The sequence below is a fragment of the Gorilla gorilla genome, chromosome X (assembly GCF_029281585.2).
Source record: "Gorilla gorilla gorilla isolate KB3781 chromosome X, NHGRI_mGorGor1-v2.1_pri, whole genome shotgun sequence".
NCBI lineage: Eukaryota > Metazoa > Chordata > Mammalia > Primates > Hominidae > Gorilla > Gorilla gorilla.
Genome location: NC_073247.2, coordinates 78,152,672 through 78,173,059, shown reverse-complemented (window position 1 = coordinate 78,173,059; position 20,388 = coordinate 78,152,672).

Below are 20,388 nucleotides of genomic sequence, written 5' to 3'. Positions count from 1 at the left end.
TTGCCCTGAGAGAAAACCCAGACCTCTACAAGTTCTGTATTATCGACCCAGTTCTTTTAGCAGCCATGGCAGGCAAGCCCACAGAGCTAAAGCAGATTCCAGGGGAGCAATCTGAGACAGCTATTGAATGTCCCAACCCTTCCAGTCTCCTTCCAATCATACCATCAGCTCCTCAAGCTCCACTATTTCCTGTATTACCAAGTCTTCCCACTTCACTCTTACCTCTGCAGTTAATTCCTGATTGCAATGGTGCCATGAGGGTTCAAGTTCCTGTTTCATTACAGGATCTTAGGCAAATAAAAGGAGACAGGCTGATTTTCTGACAACCCTAATAGGTATATAGAAGCTTTCCACAATTTAACTCAGGTCTATGGTCTTTTTCCTTTTTCCACAGTTTAAAATGGTTTTTTGTAATGTTCTTCCAACCTGGAAAAAGACAATTTTCCTAATCTTGAAGTGCTTGGCTTGGAGTTGACCTGGGAGGAAGGGAACCCAGAAGCCTGATATCCCAGCAAAAGGGTCAAAGTTTCTTACCAGTCAGGCTTTTGGCTTCTCTCTCCCTGTGCAAAACAGTAAAAGGGATAATAAGAATTACTGTTTATTCTCTGTAAAGTTTTAATTAATGAAAAAGGATTGGTGAGGTTGGTCATGAGCTGCAGCCAATCTGGTGTGCTTTGTGTGTCTTTCTGTATGGTTCTGTCAAAAGAAGGGATATCTTATGTTACGATACAAGTCCAGGACTCCATAAGCCAGCTGTACAAGACAGCACAACAAAATGGTCAGTAACAAACTTGGCTACAGGTCTCTTTCTTGTTTCATGTCCTTGGGAACATGACCTGTAACCACGTGGCAATATTTTGCTTTAGACTTTGCCATTTTATAATGGTGGCTTTCTTCTTGTGCTAAGTCAGTTCCTGGGTAAGGGCCACGAGACCAGATAAGCCAGTTTGTCAATCTGGGTTGTGCCATCTGATCGATCAAGGGCAGGGTTTACAAAATATCTTAAACACTGATCTTGAGAGCAGTTAAGGGAGGGTCAGAATCTTGTAGCCACCAGCTCCATGACTCCTAAGCCATGGTTTTTAAATTTATGGCTAGTTTTTTTATCTGGTTTCCAGGCAAAAGGGAAGCATATCTTAAGAAGGGGTTATTATCATCTTTGTTTTAGACTATAAACTGTAAACAAGGATCCTCCCAAAGTTGCTTCGGCCTATGCCCAGGCATAGGGAAGGACAACTTGGAAACAAAATGGAGTTGGTTAGGTTGGATGTCCTTCACTATCTCAGTCACAATTTTGCAATGATGGTTTCAAAAGCTGCTTATAACCTCCTTTGAAACTGTCTCATACACTCATGGTTAAGTCATAAACTAATTAAGGCTTGTTGGTTTCAACCGTAAGGATACTTTTTGTAAAGTTCAAAAGCCAAAAATCTTAACTGCTTGGCATGGCTAAAATAGAGTAATAAGAGATTTAAAAGGATTTTCTTAAAGAGTGTTCAGCTTAATTAAAAGTGGATATTCAAGTTATAGGCACATTTAAAATGTCTTTGTGTTTTTCTTTTCTTGGATCTTGTTTTTGTGGAAAAAGGTTTTTTTTTTTTCTTCTCAGTCAACTGAATTATTTTTCTCTGGTTTTCTGTTCTGCCTCTCTTAATGCATGCATGAGAGACCTTAAGATAACTTCTGGTAGCGTGGGACTCCAAGGCAAGACAGAGGAAATGCCACAGACCCTATGTTTTTGGAAAAACAAAAACAAACAAACAAAAAAACTCTGTTTTCCTTATGAAACCCCAGGAATTAAAAGCAGATAGTTCCCTCTTAAAGTCAAAGGCTCTATTCTGTTTTCCATTGTGTTATCTGCCGTTTTGAGTTTTGGGGTATCAAATTACTTCACATTAGGAGAGAGCTTTGGTGTGTAATAATTAGGTAGGAAATACATTTTAAGAAATGGCTTTCCCTCCTGTTGAGGATCCAAAATCCAGTATAAAATGGTACTTTTAATTTTGGGAATCTGTCTTTGCCTTCAGCTGTGCTTGCTTATTAGGCCCTAAAAATGCATAGTGTCCTGGCCCTATTCCTGCAAAAGCTCCACCCTAAAGCCTGTAATCCAATTCAGAAAGTGGCAAATAAAAAATCTTACAAGTGCCGAATCTTCTGTCTGTTTGTGTTATTTGTAATGTCTAGAAAAAGAGCTGAAATTAATTGGGTTAGAGAAAAATAAGCACTTAAATCCATTTTTTTTATTATTATACTTTAAGTTCTGGAACACATGTGCAGAATGTTCAGGTGTGTTACATAGATATACACATGCCACGGTGATTTGGCGCACACATCAACCCATCATTTCCATTGGGTATTTCTCCTAATGCTATCCATGCCCTAGCCCCCCACCCTCCGACATACCCCAGTGTGTGATGTTCCCCTCCCTGTGTCCATGTGTTCTCATTTTTCAACTCCCACTTATGTGTGAGAACATTCAATGTTCAATTTTTGTTCTTGTGTTTGCTGAGAATGATGGTTTCCAGCTTCATCCATGTCCCTGCAAAGGACATGAACTCATCATTTCTTATGGCTGCATAGTATTCCATGGTGTATATGTGCAAAATTTTCTTTATCCGGTCTATCACTGATGAACATTTGGGTCATTTACAAGTCTTTGCTATTGTGAACAGTGCTGCAAAAAACATACGTGTGTATGTATCTTTATAGTAGAATGATTTATAATCCTTTGGGTGCATATCCAGTAATGGGATTGCTGGATCAAATGGCATTTCTGGTTCTAGATCCTTGAGGAATTGCCACACTGTCTCACTGTCTTCCCCAATGGTTTAACTAATTTACATTCCCACTAGCAGTGTAAAAGCATTCCTATTTCTCCACAACCTCTCCAGCATCTGCTGTTTCCTGACTTTTTAATGATCACCATTCTAACTGGCATGAGATGGAATCTCATCGTGGTGTTGATTTGCATTTCTCTAATGACCAGTGATGATGAGCTTTTTTTCGTGTTTGTTGGCCACATAAATGTCTTCTTTTGAAGTGTCTGTTCATATCCTTCACCCACTTGTTGATGTTTATTTTTTCTTGTAAATTTGTTTAAGTTCCTTGTAGATTCTGGATATTAGCCCTTTGTCACATGGATAGATTGCAAAAATTTTCTCCCATTCTGTAGGTAGCCTGTTCACTCTGATGATAGTTTCTTTTGGTGCGCAGAATCTCTTTAGTTTAACTAGATCCCGTTTGTCAATTTTGGCCTTTGTTGCCATTGCTTTTGGTGTCTTAGTCATAAAGTCTTTGTCCATGCCTATGTCCTGAATGGTATTACCTAGGTTTTTTTTCTAGAATTCTTATGGTTTTAGATCTTACATTTAAGTTTTTAATTCCTCTTGAGCTGATTTTTTTATGAGATGTAAGGCAGGGGTCCAGTTTCAGTTTTCTGGATATGGCTAGCCAGTTTTCCCAACACCATTTAGTAAAGAGGGAATCTTTTCTCCATTGCTTGTTTTTGTCAGGTACATCAAAGATCAGATGACTGTAGATGTGTGGCATTATTTCTGAGGTCTCTGTTCTGTTCCACTGGTCTATATATCGGTTTTGGTGCAAGTACCATGCTTTTTTTGTTACTCTAGCCTTGTAGTATAGTTTGAAGTCAGGTAGCGTGATGACTCCAGCTTTGTTCTTTTTGCTCAGGATTGTCTTGGCTATACAGGCTCTTTTTTTGGGTCCATATGAAATTTAAAGTAGTTTTTGCTAATTCTGTGTAGAAAGTTAATTGTAGCTTGATGGGGATAGCATTGAATTTATAAATTAATTTCGGCAGTACGGCCATTTTCACAATATTGATTCTTTCTATCCATAAGCATGAAATATTTTTCCATTTGTTTGTGTCCTTTCTTACTTCCTTGAGCAGTGGTCAAGGACCTTCACATCCCTTGTAAGTTGTATTTCTAGGTATTGTATTCTCTTTTTAACAATTGTGAATGGGAGTTCACTCATGATTTGGCTCTGTTTGTCTATTATTGTTGTATAGGAATGCTTGCGATTTATGCACATTGATTTTTTATCCTGAGACTTTGCTGAAGTTGCTTATCAGCTTAAGTAGATTTTGAGCTGAGACTATGGGGTTTTCAGATAATCATGTCATCTGCAAACAGAGAAAATTTGACTTCCTCTTTTCCTATTTGAATACCCTTTACTTTTTTCTCTTGCCTGATTGCCCTGACCAGAACTTCCAATACTATGTGCAATAGCAGTGGTAAGAGAAGGCATCCTTGTCTTGTGTCAGTTTTCAAAGGGAATGCTTCCACCTTTTGCCCGTTCAGTGTGATATTGGCTGTAGGTTTGTCATAAATAGCTCTTATTATTTTGAGATACATTTCATCAATGCCTGGTTTATTGAGAGATTTTAGCATGAAGGGGTGTTGAATTTTCTCAAAGGCTTTTTCTGCATCTATTGAGATGATCATGTGGTTTTGGTCATTGGTTCTGTTTGTGATGGATTGCATTTATGGATTTGTATATGTTGAAGCAGCCTTGGATCCCAGGGATGAAGCCAACTTGATCATTGTAGATATGCTTTTTGATGTACTGCTGGATTTGGTTTGCAGTATTTTATTGAGGATTTTCACATCTATGTTCATCAGGGATATTGGCCTAAAATATTCTTTTTTTGTTGTGTCTCTGCCAGGTTTTGGTATCAGGATGATACTGGCCTCATAAAATTAGCAAGGGAGGAGTCCATATTTTTGTATTGCTTGGTATAGTTTCAGAAGCCAGCTCCTCTTTGTATCTCTGGTAGAATTCGGCTGTGAATCCGTCTGGTCCTGGGCTTTTTTTTGGTTGGTAAGCTATTAATTACTGCCTCAATTTCAGAACTTGTTATTCGTCTATTCAGGGATTCAACTTCTTCCTGATTTAGTCTTGGTGGGTTTATATGTCCAGGAATTTATCCATTTCTTCTAGGATTTCTAGTTTATTTGCATAGAGGTGTTTATAGTATTCTCTGATGGTAGTTTGTATTTCTGTGGGATCAATGGTGATATCCCCTTTATCATTCTTTATTGTGTCTATTCGATTCTTCTCTACTTTTTTCTTTATTAGTCTGGCTAGTCGTCTATCTGTTTTGTCAATCATTTCAAAGCACCAGCTCCTGGATTCACTGATTTTTTTAAGGATTTTTGTGTCTGTATCTCCTTCAGTTCTGCTCTGATCTTGGTTATTTCTTGTCTTCTGCTACCTTTTGAATATGTTTGCTCTTGCTTCTCTAGTTCTTTTAAATGTGATGTTAGGGTGTCAATTTTATATTTTTCCTGCTTTCTCCAGGGAGCATTTAGTGCTATAAATTTCCCTCTAAGAACTGCTTTAGCTGTGTCCCAGAGATTCTGGTACATTGTGTCTTTGTTCTCATTGGTGTCAAAAAACTTATTTATTTTTGCCTTAACTTCATAATTTACTCAGAAGTCATTCAGGAGCAGATTGTTCAGTTTCCAAGTAATTGTGCGATTCTGAGTGAGTTTCTTAATTCTGAGTTCTAATTTGATTGCACTGTGGTCTGAGAGTGTGATGTGGTGCTGAGAAGAATGTATATTCTATTGATTTGGGGTGGAGAGTTTTTTAGATATGTATTAGGTCTGCTTGATCCAGAGCTGAGTTCAAGTCCTGAATATCTTTATTAATCTTCTGTCTCATTGATCTGTCTAATATTGACAGTGGGGTGTTAAAGACTTTCACTATTCCAATTCTGTGAAGAAAGTCATTGGTAGCTTGATGGAGATGGCATTGAATCTATAAATTACCTTGGGCAGTATGGCCATTTTCACGATATTGATTCTTCCTGCACATGAGCATGGAATGTTCTTCCATTTGTTTGTATCCTCTTTTATCTCAATGAGCAGTGGTTTGTAGTTCTGCTTGAAGAGGTCCTTCACATCCCTTGTAATTGGATTCCTAGGTATTTTATTCTCTTTGAAGCAATTGTGAATGGGAGTTCACTCATGATTTGGCTCTCTATCTGTTATTGGTGTATAAGAATGCTTGTGATTTTTGTACATTGATTTTGTATCCTGAGACTTTGCTGAAGTTGCTTATCAGCTTAAGGAGATTCTGGCCTGAGACAATGGGGTTTTCTAGATATACAATCATGTCACCTGCAAACAGGAAAAATTTGACTTCCTTTTTTCCTAATTGAATACCCTTTATTTCCTTCTTCTGCCTGATTGCCCTGGCCAGAACTTCCAACACTATGTTGAATAGGAGTGATGAGAGAGGGCATCCCTGTCTTGTGCCAGTTTTCAGAGAGAATGCTTCCAGTTTTTGCCCATTCAGTATGATATTGGCTGTGGGTTTGTCATAGATAGCTCTTATTATTTTGAGATACGTCCCATCAATACCTAATTTATTGAGAGTTTTTAGCATGAAGGGCTGCTGAATTTTGTCAAAGGCCTTTTCTGCGTCTTTGACATAATCATGTGGTTTAAGAACAAAGTTGGAGGCATCACGCTACCTGACTTCAATCTATACTACAAGTCTACAGTAACCAAAACAACATGGTACTGGTACCAAAACAGAGAGATACACCAATGGAACAGGACAGAGCACTCGGAAATAATGCCACACATCTACAACTATCTGATCTTTGACAAACTTGACAAAAACAAGAAAAGGGGAAAGGATTCCCTATTTAATAAATGGTGCTGGGAAAACTGGCTAGCCTTATCTAGAAAGCTGAAACTGGATCCCTTCCTTACACCTTATACAAAAATTAATTCAAGATGGATTAAAGATTTAAATGTTAGATCTAAAACCATAAAAACCCTAGAAGAAAACCTAGGCAATACCATTCAGGACATAGGCATTGGCAAGGACTTCATGGCTAAAACACCAAAAGCAATGGCAACAAAAGCCAAAATTGACAAATGGGATCTAATTAAACTAAAGAGCTTCTGCACAGCAAAACAAAATACTGTCAGAGTGAACAGGCAACCTACAGAATGGGAGAAAAGTTTTGCAATCTACTCATCTGACAAAGGGCTAATATCCAGAATCTACAATGAACTCAAACAAATGTGTATGAAAAAAACAAACAACCCCATCAAAAAGTGGGCAAAGGATATGAACAGACACTTCTCAAAAGAAGACATTTATGCAGCCAAAAGACACATGAAAAAATCTTCATCATCACTGGCCATCAGAGAAATGCAAATCAAAACCACAATGAGATACCATCTCACTCCAATTAGAATGGCGATCATTAAAAAGTCAGGAAGCAACAGGTGCTGGAGAGGATGTGGAGAAATAGAAACACTTTTACACTGTTGGTGGGACAGTAAACTAGTTCAACCATTGTGGAAGTCAGTGTGGTGATTCCTCAGGGATCTAGAACTAGAAATACCATTTGACCCAACCATCCCATTACTGGGTATATACCCAAAGGATTATAAATCATTCTACTATAAAGACACATGCACACGTATGTGTCTTGTGGCACTATCACAGTAGGAAAAACTTGGAACCAATCCAAATGTCCAACAATGATAGACTGGATTAAGAAAATGTGGCACATATACACCATGGAATACTATGCAGCCATAAGAAGGATGAGTTCATGTCCTTTGTAGGGACATGGATGAAACTGGAAACCATCATTCTCAGCAAACTATCACAAGGACAAAAAAACCAAACACCACATGTTCTCACTCATAGGTAGGAATTGAAAAATGAGATCACATGGACAGAGGAAGGAGAACATCACACACTGCAGCCTGTTGTGGGGTGGGGATAAGGGGGAGGGATAGCAGTAGGAGATATACCTAATGTTAAACGATAAGTTAATGGGTGCAGCACACCAACATGGCACATGTATACATATGTAACAAACCTGCATGTTGTGCACATGTACCCGAAAACTTAAAGTATAATAAAAATAAAAATTAAAAAATATGAAATGAAAAAAAGACTTTCACTATTATTGTGTGGCAGTCTAATTCTCTTTGTAGATCTTTAAGAACTTGATTTATGAGTCTGGGTGCTCCTGTATTGGGTGTGTATATATTTAGAAGAGTTAGCTTTTCTAGTTGTATTGATTCCTTTATCATTAGGTAATGCCTTTCTTTGTATTTTTTTATCTTTGTTTGTTTAAAGTCTCTTTTATTAGAGACTAGGATTGCAAACCTTGCTTTTTTTTTGCTGTCAATTTGCTTGGTAAATATTCCTCCATCTTTTTATTTTGAGCCTATGTGTGTCTTTGCACGTTAGATTAGTCTGCTGACTACAGCACAGCTATGGGTCTTGTGTTTTTATCCAATTTGCAGTCTGTGTCTTTTAATTGGGGCATTTAGCTCTTTTACATTTAAGGTTAATATTGTTATGTTTGAATTTGATCCTGTCATTAAGATGGTAGCTGGTTATTTTGCCGGATAGTTGATGCAGTTTTTTCATAGTGTTGATGGTCTTTACAATTTGGTATGTTTTTGCAGTGGCTGCTACCATTTGTTTCTTTCCATGCTTAGTGCTCCCTTCAGGAGCTCTTGTAAGGCAGGACTGGTAATCACAAAATCCCTCAGTATTTGCTTGTTTGTAAAGGATTTTATTTCTCCTCTGCTTATGAAGCTTAGTTTGGTTGGATATGAAATTCTGGGTTGCAAATTCTTTCCTTTAAGAATGTTGAATATTGGCCCCCACTCTCTTCTGGCTTGCAGCATTTCTGCAGAGAGATCCGCTGTTAATCTGATGGGCTTCCCTTTGTGGGTAACCCGACATTTCTCTCTGGCTGCCCTTAACAATTTTTCCTTCATTTCAACCTTGGTGAATCTGATGTTTATTTGTCTTGGAATTGCCCTTCTCGAGGAGTATTTTTGTGGTGTTTTCTGTATTTCCTGAAGTTGAATGATGGTCTGTCTTGCTAGATTGAGGAAGTTTTCCTGGGTAATATCCTGAAGAGTGTTTTCCAACTTGGTTCCATTCTCCCTGAAACTTTCAGGTAGACCAATCAAGCATAGGTTTGATCTTTTCACATAGTCCCATATTTCTTGGAGGCTTTGTTCAATTCTTTTAATTCTTTTTTCTCTAGTCTTGTCTTCCCACTTTATTTCATTAAGTTGATCTTCAATCTCTGCTATCATTTCTTCTGCTTGATTCATTTGGCTATTGATACTTTCATATGGTTCACGAAGTTCTAGGGCTGTGTTTTTCAGCTCCATCAGGTCATGTATGTTCTTCTCTAAACTGGTTATTCTAGTTAGCAATTCCTCTAACCCTTTTTCAAGGTTCTTAGCTTCCCTGCATTGGGGAAAAAATGCTCCTTTAGCTTGGAGGAGTTTGTTATTACCAACCTTCTAAAGCCTACTTCTGTCAATTCATCAAAATCATTCTTTGTCCAGTTTGTTCCCTTTCTGGTGAGGAGTTGTGATACTTCCTAGGAAAATCGTTCTGGTTTTTAGAAATTTCAGTCTTTTTGTGCTGGTTTTTCCTCATCTTCGTGGATTTATCTACCTTTGGTTTTTGCTGTTGGTGACCTTCGGATGGGGTTTCCGTGTAGAAGTACTTTTTGTTGATGTTGTTGCTATTCCTTTCTGTTTGTTAGTATTCTTTCTAATAGTCAGGCCCCTCTGCTGCAGGTCTGCTGGAATTTGCTGGTGGTTCACTGCAGACCCTGTTTGCCTGGGTATCACCAGCAGAGGCTTCAGAACAGCAATGATTGCTTCCTGTTCCTTCCTCTGGAAGCTTTGTCCCAGAGGGGCCCTCTCAGATGCCAGACATAGCCCTCCTGTAAGTGGTGTCTGTCAACCCCTGCTGGGAGATGTCTCCCAGTCAGTAGGCACAAGGGTCAGGGACCCACTTGAGGAGGCAGTCTGTCCCTTAGCAGAGCTTAAACGCTGTGCTGGGAGATCCACTATTCTCTACAGTGTCAGCAGGCAGTAACATTTAAGTCTGCTGAAGCTGCACCCACAGCTGCCTGTTCCCCCAGGTGCTCTGTTCCAGGGAGATGGGAGTCTTATCTATAAGCCCCTGATTGGGGCTGCTACCTTTTGTTCAAAGATGCCCTGCCCAGAGAGGAGGAATCTAGAGAGTCAGTCTGGCTACAGTGGTTTTTTGGAGCTGTGATGGCCTCTGCCCAGTTTGAACTTCCCAGTTGTTTTGTTCACACTGTGAGAGGAAAACTTGCCTACTCAAGCCTCAGTAATGGCAAACACCCCTTTCTCCACCAAGGTCGAGTGTCCCAGATCGACTTCAGACTGCTGTGCTGGCAGGGAGAATTTCAAGCCAGTGGATCTAGCTTGCCAGGTTCTGTGGGATTAGGATCCACTGAGCAAGACCACTTGGCTCTCTGGTGTCAGCCTCTTTTCCAGGGGAGTGAACGGTTCTATCTTACTGGCATTCCAGGCACCACTGGGGTATGAAAAAAACTCCTGCAGCTAGCTCAGTGTCTGCCCAAAGAGCTTTTGTGCTTGAAACCCAGGGTCTTGGTGGTGTAGGCACCTGAGGGAATCTCCTGGTCTGTGGGTTGCAAAGACTGTAGGAAAAGCATAGTATCTGGGCCAGAAAGCAACATCCCTCACAACACAATCCCTCAAGGTTTCCCTTGGGTAGAGGAGAGAGTTCCTTGACCCCTTGCACTTCCTGGGTAACGTGATGCCCCACCCTGCTTTGTATTGCCCTCCGTGGGCTGCACCCACTGTCTAACCAGTCCCAATGAGATGAGCTGGGTACCTCAGTTGGAAATGCAGAAATCACCTGTCTTCTGCGTTGATCTCGCTGGGAGCTGAAGACCACAGCTGTTCCTATTCCACCACCTTGCCAGCCACCCAAAATAAATCAAACGTGTTTTAGTTCATGTGACTTTAATGTTCAAGCTGTTACATAATTAAAATTGTTTACTAACCAGGTTTTTCACCAAAAGTAAAAGTTGCTAAGAGTTAACAATGTAACATGTATTTGATATCATTAAACAGTTTTACATGCAAGGCATATAAAAACAGTAAAATTGTTTTTTTTTTTTAGTAAAAGATTATAAGAAAGTATGGAAATGTAAATTTTTTCCGAGGGATAAGTGATGATCTTAAATTTAATAAGATAAAACTAAAAGTTTAAGTAAGTTGTGAAAAGATTGTAAAAATTAATCTTGCAAAAAATATGTAAACATTAACTAAATTCAAAAGGGTATTACATGGTCTTTTCATACATTAAACATTGAAACGCAAACACAACAAGGTTGTCTTAAGACACTAATCTGTCCTTTAGTAAACGAGGTTGTAAAAGTTTTGTAAAGTTTTTGCCTCATGGTCAAATTGATTAAGATTAGATGGAATCATTTATAAGGTTTCATTTAAACAAATTAGGGTTAACATTAATAAACTAATGCAAGAGTAAAATTTGGCTTGGAATAGGATTTTCATGTAATAGTAAAGAAACGGAAAGAAGATCAATAGATAACAAGCAAGAAGTGGTTTGAGAGAGTTCTTCTCAAAAAGCAAAAGGGATCATAATAATAGGCCCTTACCAGAGTAGAGCATCTACAATCCTTCAAGCACTATCTTAATCATTATTTTATCTGATGATAACAGCAACCATGTAGGTATATAAAGTTATATTCATTTTACTGGCCGGGCACATGAGGCTAGAAATGTGAAAGTCACATGTACTTGTTCAGCCAGATAAGATTTACCAAAATGCCGGTTTTATTTGCTTGCTTATTTATTTATTCAGACTTTTGATCTCATACTTTTTTTTTACCTTCTCCCTAGCCGCCTGTAATGTTGCAGCTGGTTTTTCTCTAAGCCCGGCCAACTGACAGGCAGGCCAGGTTGAGAGCTTGAAGAGATCAGCAAGGCATAAAGCACAGGCACAGATTTCTGCAACGGCTAAGTAGACTTATTATCTATGCTAGTGGGATTCAGCCCTTATTGTGTCAGTGGTCCTTACAACTGCAAGTAGGAACTGGCTATGACAACAAGTTAGGGAAATTGGGCTGAAAAATTGCTGTTATAGATTCAGTGATGGTAATTCAACATCCAATCATGGTGTCTAGAGAGGGTCGTGTGCTTGGCAGAGAGCTTCTCCCATTGAATCCATGCTTTTTCAAATAGCTTTAAATATTTTATTATTATTATACTTGAAGTTCTTGGGTACATGTGCAGAATGTGCAGTTTTGTTACATAGGTATACACATGCCATGGTGGTTTGCTGCACCCATCAACCCGGCATCTACATTAGGTATTTCTCCTAATGCTATCCCTCCCCTGGCCCCCACCCCCTGACATTCCCTGGTGTGTGATGTTCCCCTCCCTGTGTCCATGTGTTCTTATTGTTCAACTCCCACTTTTGAGTGAGAATATGCAGTGTTTGTTTTTCTGTTTTGTGTTAGTTTGCTGAGAATGATGGTTTCCAGCTTCATCCATGTCCCTGCAAAGGGCATTAACTCATCCTTTTTTATGGCTGCATAGTATTCTGTGGTGTATATGTGCCACATTTTCTTTATCCAGTCTATCATTTATGGGCATTTGGGTTGATTCTATCTCTCTTCTATTGTGAATAGTACTGCAATGAACAAACACATCCATGTATCTTTATAATAAAATGATTTATGATGTGATTCATATTTTTTGCACAAAAGATCACCAAACAGCCATCTACCCATTATCTTCCCTTAGCTGATAAATGGAGATTTAAGCAGGTTATTATTTTACATTTCTGTATTTTGAAAAGACAATGTTTATCAAATTTATTCAGATTGGGAACACTTATCCTTTCTCTTTCACACTGCTGATCTTGATGTTTGTTTTTTTTAAAAAAAGAACATTAGTCTTTGCTGCAAAGGAGACCAGGGGTTTTGGTTTCCTCTTGGTTCCTTTCTCCCTATATAAGCTAAGTCACCAAGTATCTCTAATTCTTGATTTGCTCAGCAGTAAAATGAGCATAATCATCTCTTCACTGCTTTCCTCATAAGATGGCTCTGAGGCTCATATATGTTTTTATATAGGGAAGCACTGTTTAACAATATAAGACTGTTATCATTGTACATTTACTCAATTGTTTGTTATCTCTCTAATTCTTGCATCCCTCTGTGTCAGCTACTCATTTCCCTGCCTTGAGCATTTCAACTTTTGAATTCAGAAATTATTTTCTAATCTCTGAGGAAGGTGGATGATAGATGTTGATCATGGATATTGCTCTGCCATGAACTGAAGAATGAGATTAACTATTTTTTTTACCTGAGATCCAAAAAGAAGAGAATAAAATAAAGATAACTGACACTGACAGATAAATATTTTGAATAATTCTTTTATCTCACCTCAGGAAATGAGCATTGCAGATAACCACTAACCCCTTATAACTCTAAGTGGGGTCCCTGGAACAGCAGCATCCACATTACCTGGAAGCTCATTAAAAATGCACAATCTCTGGCCCCACTACAAGACTTGCTGAGTCAGAATCTGCATTTTAAAAACATCCTTGAGAAACTTTGCCTTATCCCACAAGTTCAAATGGGCACCCATGGTTTTTAATGGATGCTTGTTTTAAATGGAATAAATGGGAAGTGAATTAGCCTGGTAAATAACAACTTGTCAATAGTTTTTTCAACCGTGGCCACAAATTAAAATCACACAGGTAACTTTAAATGATGCTAATGCCTGAGTCCAACCTCCAAAATCTACATATATTGGTCTTTTAGGAGTTTGGATATTGGAAATTTTTAAAAGCTCCTTAGGTAATGCTAAAATGCATCAAAATTTGACAACCATTGCAATGCATGAGAAATACTGTGTAAAAGTAGCTCATATGAGCATACAAAATGCTTGTTTTAATTACAATACTTAGATTGTGTTTTTTAGAATAAAGAGGAATTAAGAATCATTAAGAGTAGACAATCCATGGAGAAAATTCTGGATTCAAAAAAAAAAAAGTGCCAGAGAGGGGACTTGTTAAACGCAAAATAATAACATATTTAGGGCAGAAGAGGCCTATCCTTAACTTACCGTTTCTTCTCATTTTAATAACCATAATTAAGTTATTCTACACCTTGAGTTAAATAGGTACATGGAGGCTCCTCCTCTCTGATGCCTAATGAACCTTCTACAACCAGTCCCCATTAGCCATGCTGAGTCAAATTGGCCTCAGTGAGAGCTCAATTAGCAGCATGCTACATGTACTTTCATTCATTTCTTTCTTGCCTTATTTTAGTTTTTTGTTTTTTTTTTTTCCCCCATGACATCGCTACTAAAAGAGTCTTAGTTCTTGGAGGACAGGGCCTGGATCTTGCTCATCCTTGTACTGCTCCTTGTCTATACTTCCTGAATCCTTGGCACATGCCTTGTACAAGGCAGACACTTATGTTTTTCAAAATGCATTCAATTGAAACAGAAAAGAAATACAAAGCACCATCCTGTATTTTGTCAGAATTCATTGTTGACTTCGTTTTCACAGACTATTTGAGAGGAATGTCTCTTCTTTGCCACCCTGCGGATAAGCCTATTGGTTCTGTCCCCTTTCTATGTGGCTTGCTAATCTCAGTTGCACCTTGTAAGCTAGCAGGACCTGCCCTGGCTTATTACAAGGCAATGAACTCCAAAAACAAAAAAACAAAAAGCCCACAAATGAGGTGAAAAAAAAATCACTGGACGGAAAAACTAACTAAACACTGAAATAATGAAAGTTCACAGGCAAAAAGTCCTTGGATTTACTATACTTATTCAGGTCTGCCAATCACTCTGTCCATGATCATTCCTCATAAAGAGCCTTAAAGATTTCCAAAGTAGAAAGAAGCATTGATTGCCCAAACCTGAAGAGGCGTCAGTGATCACAGGGTGAAAGAGCTGAGGCCGAAAACACAAAAGGGACTTAGTCAAAGTAACATAAGCAGTTAAAAGGTTTAGATCTAAAGTTTTGTCCACTACTGATCCATAAGTATTCACTAATTATTGCTTTTTATGAAGACTTGTTAATAAAGCCACATAGAATAATAAAACCCACACTTGTCTTTCAGTCACTCTGATTTCATTGTGATGAGTGTTAGGCGGACTCACAGGCAGTCCAGTATTTAACATCGATTAACTGAATAAAAATTAGTTCATCTGTTGGCTTGTAACAACATAAAATATTGCACTTTCATGAATTTTACTGGTACCTGCCTTACTATGCCAACATACTATGCCAACATAGAGGTTTTAACCTTCTATTAGGGCCATAATAAAACTGCTTACAGCAGCAGCTCTACTAGGTGCCTCATGAGTCATGGAGGTAGTGCCCACGACCTCTTGCCCCAGCCTCAAATTTTACTCTGATTACAATGTCTCACCAGGTTAAGAGTTTCCCCAAAGTTGGAAGTGTGGCTTTATATTTTTCTTTTATGGCAGTGATTGGGCTCTTTGTGTACTGGGTACTCCAGTTGTGCTGGTGGATGGAAGTCAGAAAGTCTTTCCTTGGTCTTGAGGGCTGGGTGTATAGGAGGCGAGAGGGAACCAGGTGCAACCACAATTCTTTATTTTTTTGTGGGGTGGCTTTTGCTTTTTGTCCTTCAACTGTGTATTCAACTAACACACGGCAGACATAACCAGGACTGGGAAGAAAAGAGGTTTAATTGGACTCACATTTCCACATAACTAGGGAGGCCTCAGAATCACGGTGGGAGGCAAAAGGCACTTCTTACATGGTGGTGGCAAGAGAAAATGAAGAAGAAGCAAAAGCAGAAATCCCTAATAAATCCATCAGATTTTGTGAGACTTATTCACTCTCACAACAATAGCACAGGAAAGACCAACTTCATGATTCTATTACCTCCCTTTTGGTCCCTCCTACAACACGTGGGAATTCTGGGAGATACAATTCAAGTTGGGGTTTGGGTGGGGACACAGTCAAATCAAATCATATTGTTATTTTAAGTTCATGGGTACATGTGCAGGCAGTGCATGTTTGTTACATAGGTAAACAAGTGCCATGGTGGTTTGCTGTACAGACCATTCTACCATCTATATATTCAGCCCAGCATCCATTAGCTATTCTTCTTGATGATTTTCCTCCCTTACCCCCAACAACAGGCCCCAGTGTGTGTTATTCTCCTCCATTTGTCCATATGTTCTCATCATTCAGTTTCCACTTATAAGTAAGAACATGCAGTGTGGTTGGTTTTCTTATCCTGTGTTAGTTTGATGACAAGAATGGGTTCCAGCTTCATCCATGTCCTGGAAAGTGACATGATCTCATTCCTTTTTATGGCTGCATAGTATTCCATGGTGTATATATACCACATTTTCTTTATCCAGGTCATCATTGATGGGCATTTCGGTTGATTTTATCTCTTTTCTATTGTGAATAGTAAGGCAATGAACAAAAACATCCATGTATCTTTATAATAAAATGATTTAAATTCCTTTGGGTATATACCCAGCAATGGGATTGCAGGGTTGAATGGTATTTCTGCCTCTAGATCTTTAAGGAATTGCCACACGATTTACATTCCCACCAGCAGTGTAAAAGTGTTCCTTTTTCTCAGCAACCTCGCCAGTATCTGTTGTTTCTTGACTTTTTAATAATATCCATTCTGACTGATGTGAGATGGTATCTCATTGTGGTTTTGATTTGCATTTCTCTGATTATCAGTGACGTCATGCTTTTTATTTATTTATTTATTTATTTTTATTATACTTTAACTTTTAGGGTACATGTGCACAAGGTGCAGGTTAGTTACATATGTATACATGGGCCATGCTGGTGCGCTGCACCCTCTAACTCATCATCTAGCATTAGGTATATCTCCCAATGCTATCCCTCCCCCCTCCCCCCACCCCACCACAGTCCCCAGAGTGTGATATTCCCCTTCCTGTGTGCATGTGATCTCATTGTTCAATTCCCACCTATGAGTGAGAATATGCGGTGTTTGGTTTTTTGTTCTTGCGATAGTTTACTGAGAATGATGATTTCCAATTTCATCCATGTCCCTACAAAGGACATGAACTCATCATTTTTTATGGCTGCATAGTATTCCATGGTGTATATGTGCCACATTTTCTTAATCCAGTCTATCATTGTTGGACATTTGGGTTGGTTCCAAGTCTTTGCTATTGTGAATAATGCCACAGTAAACATACGTGTGCATGTGTCTTTATAGCAGCATGATTTATAGTCCTTTGGGTATATACCCAGTAATGGGATGGCTGGGTCAAATGGTATTTCTAGTTCTAGATCCCTGAGGAATCGCCACACTGACTTCCACAGCGGTTGAACTAGTTTACAGTCCCACCAACAGTGTAAAAGTGTTTCTATTTCTCCACATCCTCTCCAGCACCTGTTGTTTCCTGACTTTTTAATGATTGCCATTCTAACTGGTGTGAGATGGTATCTCATTGTGGTTTTGATTTGCATTTCTCTGATGGCCAGTGATGATGAGCATTTTTTCATGTGTTTTTTGGCTGCATAAATGTCTTCTTTTGAGAAGTGTCTGTTCATGTCCTTCGCCGACTTTTTGATGGGGTTGTTTGTTTTTTCTTGTAAATTTGTTTGAGTTCATTGTGGATTCTGGATATTAGCCCTTCGTCAGATGAGTAGGTTGTGAAAATTTTCTCCCATTTTGTAGGTTGCCTGTTCACTCTGATGGTAGTTTCTTTTGCTGTGCAGAAGCTCTTGAGTTTAATTAGATCCCATTTGTCAATTTTGGCTTTTGCTGCCATTGCTTTTGGTGTTTTAGATATGAAGTCCTTGCCCATGCTTATGTCCTGAATGGTAATGCCTAGATTTTCTTCTGGGATTTTTATGGTTTTAGGTCTAACATTTAAGTCTTTAATCCATCTTGAATTGATTTTTGTATAAGGTGTAAGGAAGGGATCCAGTTTCAGCTTTCTACATATGCCTAGCCAGTTTTCCCAGCACCATTTATTAAATAGGGAATCCTTTCCCCATTGCTTGTTTTTCTCAGGTTTGTCAAAGATCAGATAGTTATAGCTATGCAGCGTTATTTCTGAGGCCTCTGTTCTGTTCCATTGATATATATCTCTGTTTTGGTACCAGTACCATGCTGTTTTGGTTACTGTAGCCTTGTAGCATAGTTTGAAGTCAGGTAGTGTGATGCGTCCAGCTTTGCTCTTTTGGCTTAGGATTGACTTGGCGATGTGGGCTCTTTTTTGGTTCCATATGAACTTTAAAGTAGTTTTTTCCAATTCTGTGAAGAAAGTCATTGGTAGCTTGATGGGGATGGCATTGAATCTGTAAACTACCTTGGGCAGTATGGCCATTTTCACGATATTGATTCTTCCTACCCATGAGCATGGAATGTTCTTCCATTTGTTTTGTATCCTCTTTTATTTCCTTGAGCAGTGGTTTGTAGTTCTCCTTGAAGAGGTCCTTCACATCCCTTGTAAGTTGGATTCCTAGGTATTTTATTCTCTTTGAAGCAATTGTGAATGGGAGTTCACTTATGATTTGGCTCTCTGTTTGTCTGTTGTTGGTGTATAAGAATGCTTGTGATTTTGGTACTACGATTTTGTATCCTGAGACTTTGCTAAAGTTGCTTATCAGCTTAAGGAGATTTTGGGCTGAGACAATGGGGTTTTCTAGATATACAATCATGTCGTCTGCAAGCAGAGACAATTTGACTTCCTCTTTTCCTAATTGAATACCCTTTATTTCCTTCTCCTGCCCAATTGCCCTGGCCAGAACTTCCAACACTATGTTGAATAGGAGTGATGAGAGAGGGAATCCCTGTCTTGTGCCAGTTTTCAAAGGGAATGCTTCGAGTTTTTAACCATTCAGTTTGATATTGGCTGTGGGTTTGTCATAGATAGCTCTTATTATTTTGAAATAAGTCCCATCAATACCTAATTTATTGAGAGTTTTTAGCATGAAGGGTTGTTGAATTTTGTCAAAGGCTTTTTCTGCATCTATTGAGATAATCATGTGGTTTTTGTCTTTGGCTCTGTTTATATGCTGGATTACAACTATTGATTTGCATATATTGAACCAGCCTTGCATCCCAGGGATGAAGCCCACTTGATCATGGTGGATAAGCTTTTTGATGTGCTGGTGGATTTGGTTTGCCAGGATTTTATTCAGGATTTTTGCATCAATATTCATCAAGGATATTGGTCTAAAATTCTCTTTTTTGGTTGTGTCTCTGCCCGGCTTTGGTATCAGAATGATGCTGGCCTCATAAAATGAGTTAGGGAGGATTCCCTCTTTTTCTATTGATTGGAATAGTTTCAGAAGGAATGGTAGCAGTTCCTCCTTGCACCTCTGGTAGAATTCGTCTGTGAATCCATCTGGTCCTGGACTCTTTTTGGTTGGTAAGCTATTGATTATTGCCACAATTTCAGCTCCTGCTATTGGTCTATTCAGAGATTCAACTTCTTCCTGGTTTAGTCTTGGGAGAGTGTATGTGTCCAGGAATTTGTCCATTTCTTCTAGATTTTCTAGTTTATTTGCGTAGAGGTGTTTGTAGTATTCTCTGATGGTAGTTTGTATTTCTGTGGGATGGGTGGTGATATCCCCTTTATCATTTTTTATAGCATCTATTTGATTCTTCTCCCTTTTTTCTTTATTAGTCTTGCTAGCAGTTTATCAATTTTGTTGATCCTTTCAAAAAACCAGCTCCTGGATTCATTAATTATTTGAAGGGTTTTTTGTGTCTCTATTTCCTTCAGTTCTGCTCTGATTTTAGTTATTTCTTTCCTTCTGCTAGCTTTTGAATGTGTTTGCTCTTGCTTTTCTTGTTCTTTTAATTGTGATGTTAGGGTTTCAATTTTGGATCTTTCCTGCTTTCTCTTGTGGGCATTTAGTGCTATAAATTTCCCTCTACACACTGCTTTGAATGTGTTCCAGAGATTCTGGTTTGTTGTGTCTTTGTTCTCGTTGGTTTCAAAGAACATCTTTATTTCTGCCTTCATTTCGTTATGTACCAGTAGTCATTCAGGAGCAGGTTGTTCAGTTTCCATGTAGTTGAGCAGTTTTGAGTGAGATTCTTAATCCTGAGTTCTAGTTTGATTGCACCGTGGTCTGAGAGATAGTTTGTTATAATCTCTGTTCTTTTACATTTGCTGAGGAGAGCTTTACTTCCAAGTATGTGGTCAATTTTGGAATAAGTGCAGTGTAGTGTTCAGAAGAATGTATATTCTGTTGATTTGGGGTGGAGAGTTCTGTAGATGTCTATTAGGTCCACTTGGTGCAGAGCTGAGTTCAATTCCTGGGTATCCTTGTTGACTTTCTGTCTCGTTGATCTGTCTAATGTTGACAGTGGGGCGTTAAAGTCTCCCATTATTAATGTGTGGGAGTCTAAGTCTCTTTTTAGGTCACTCAGGACTTGCTTTATGAATCTAGGTGCTCCTGTATTGGGTGCATATATATTTAGGATAGTTAGCTCCTCTTGTTGAATTGATCCCTTTACCATTATGTAATGGCCTTCTTTGT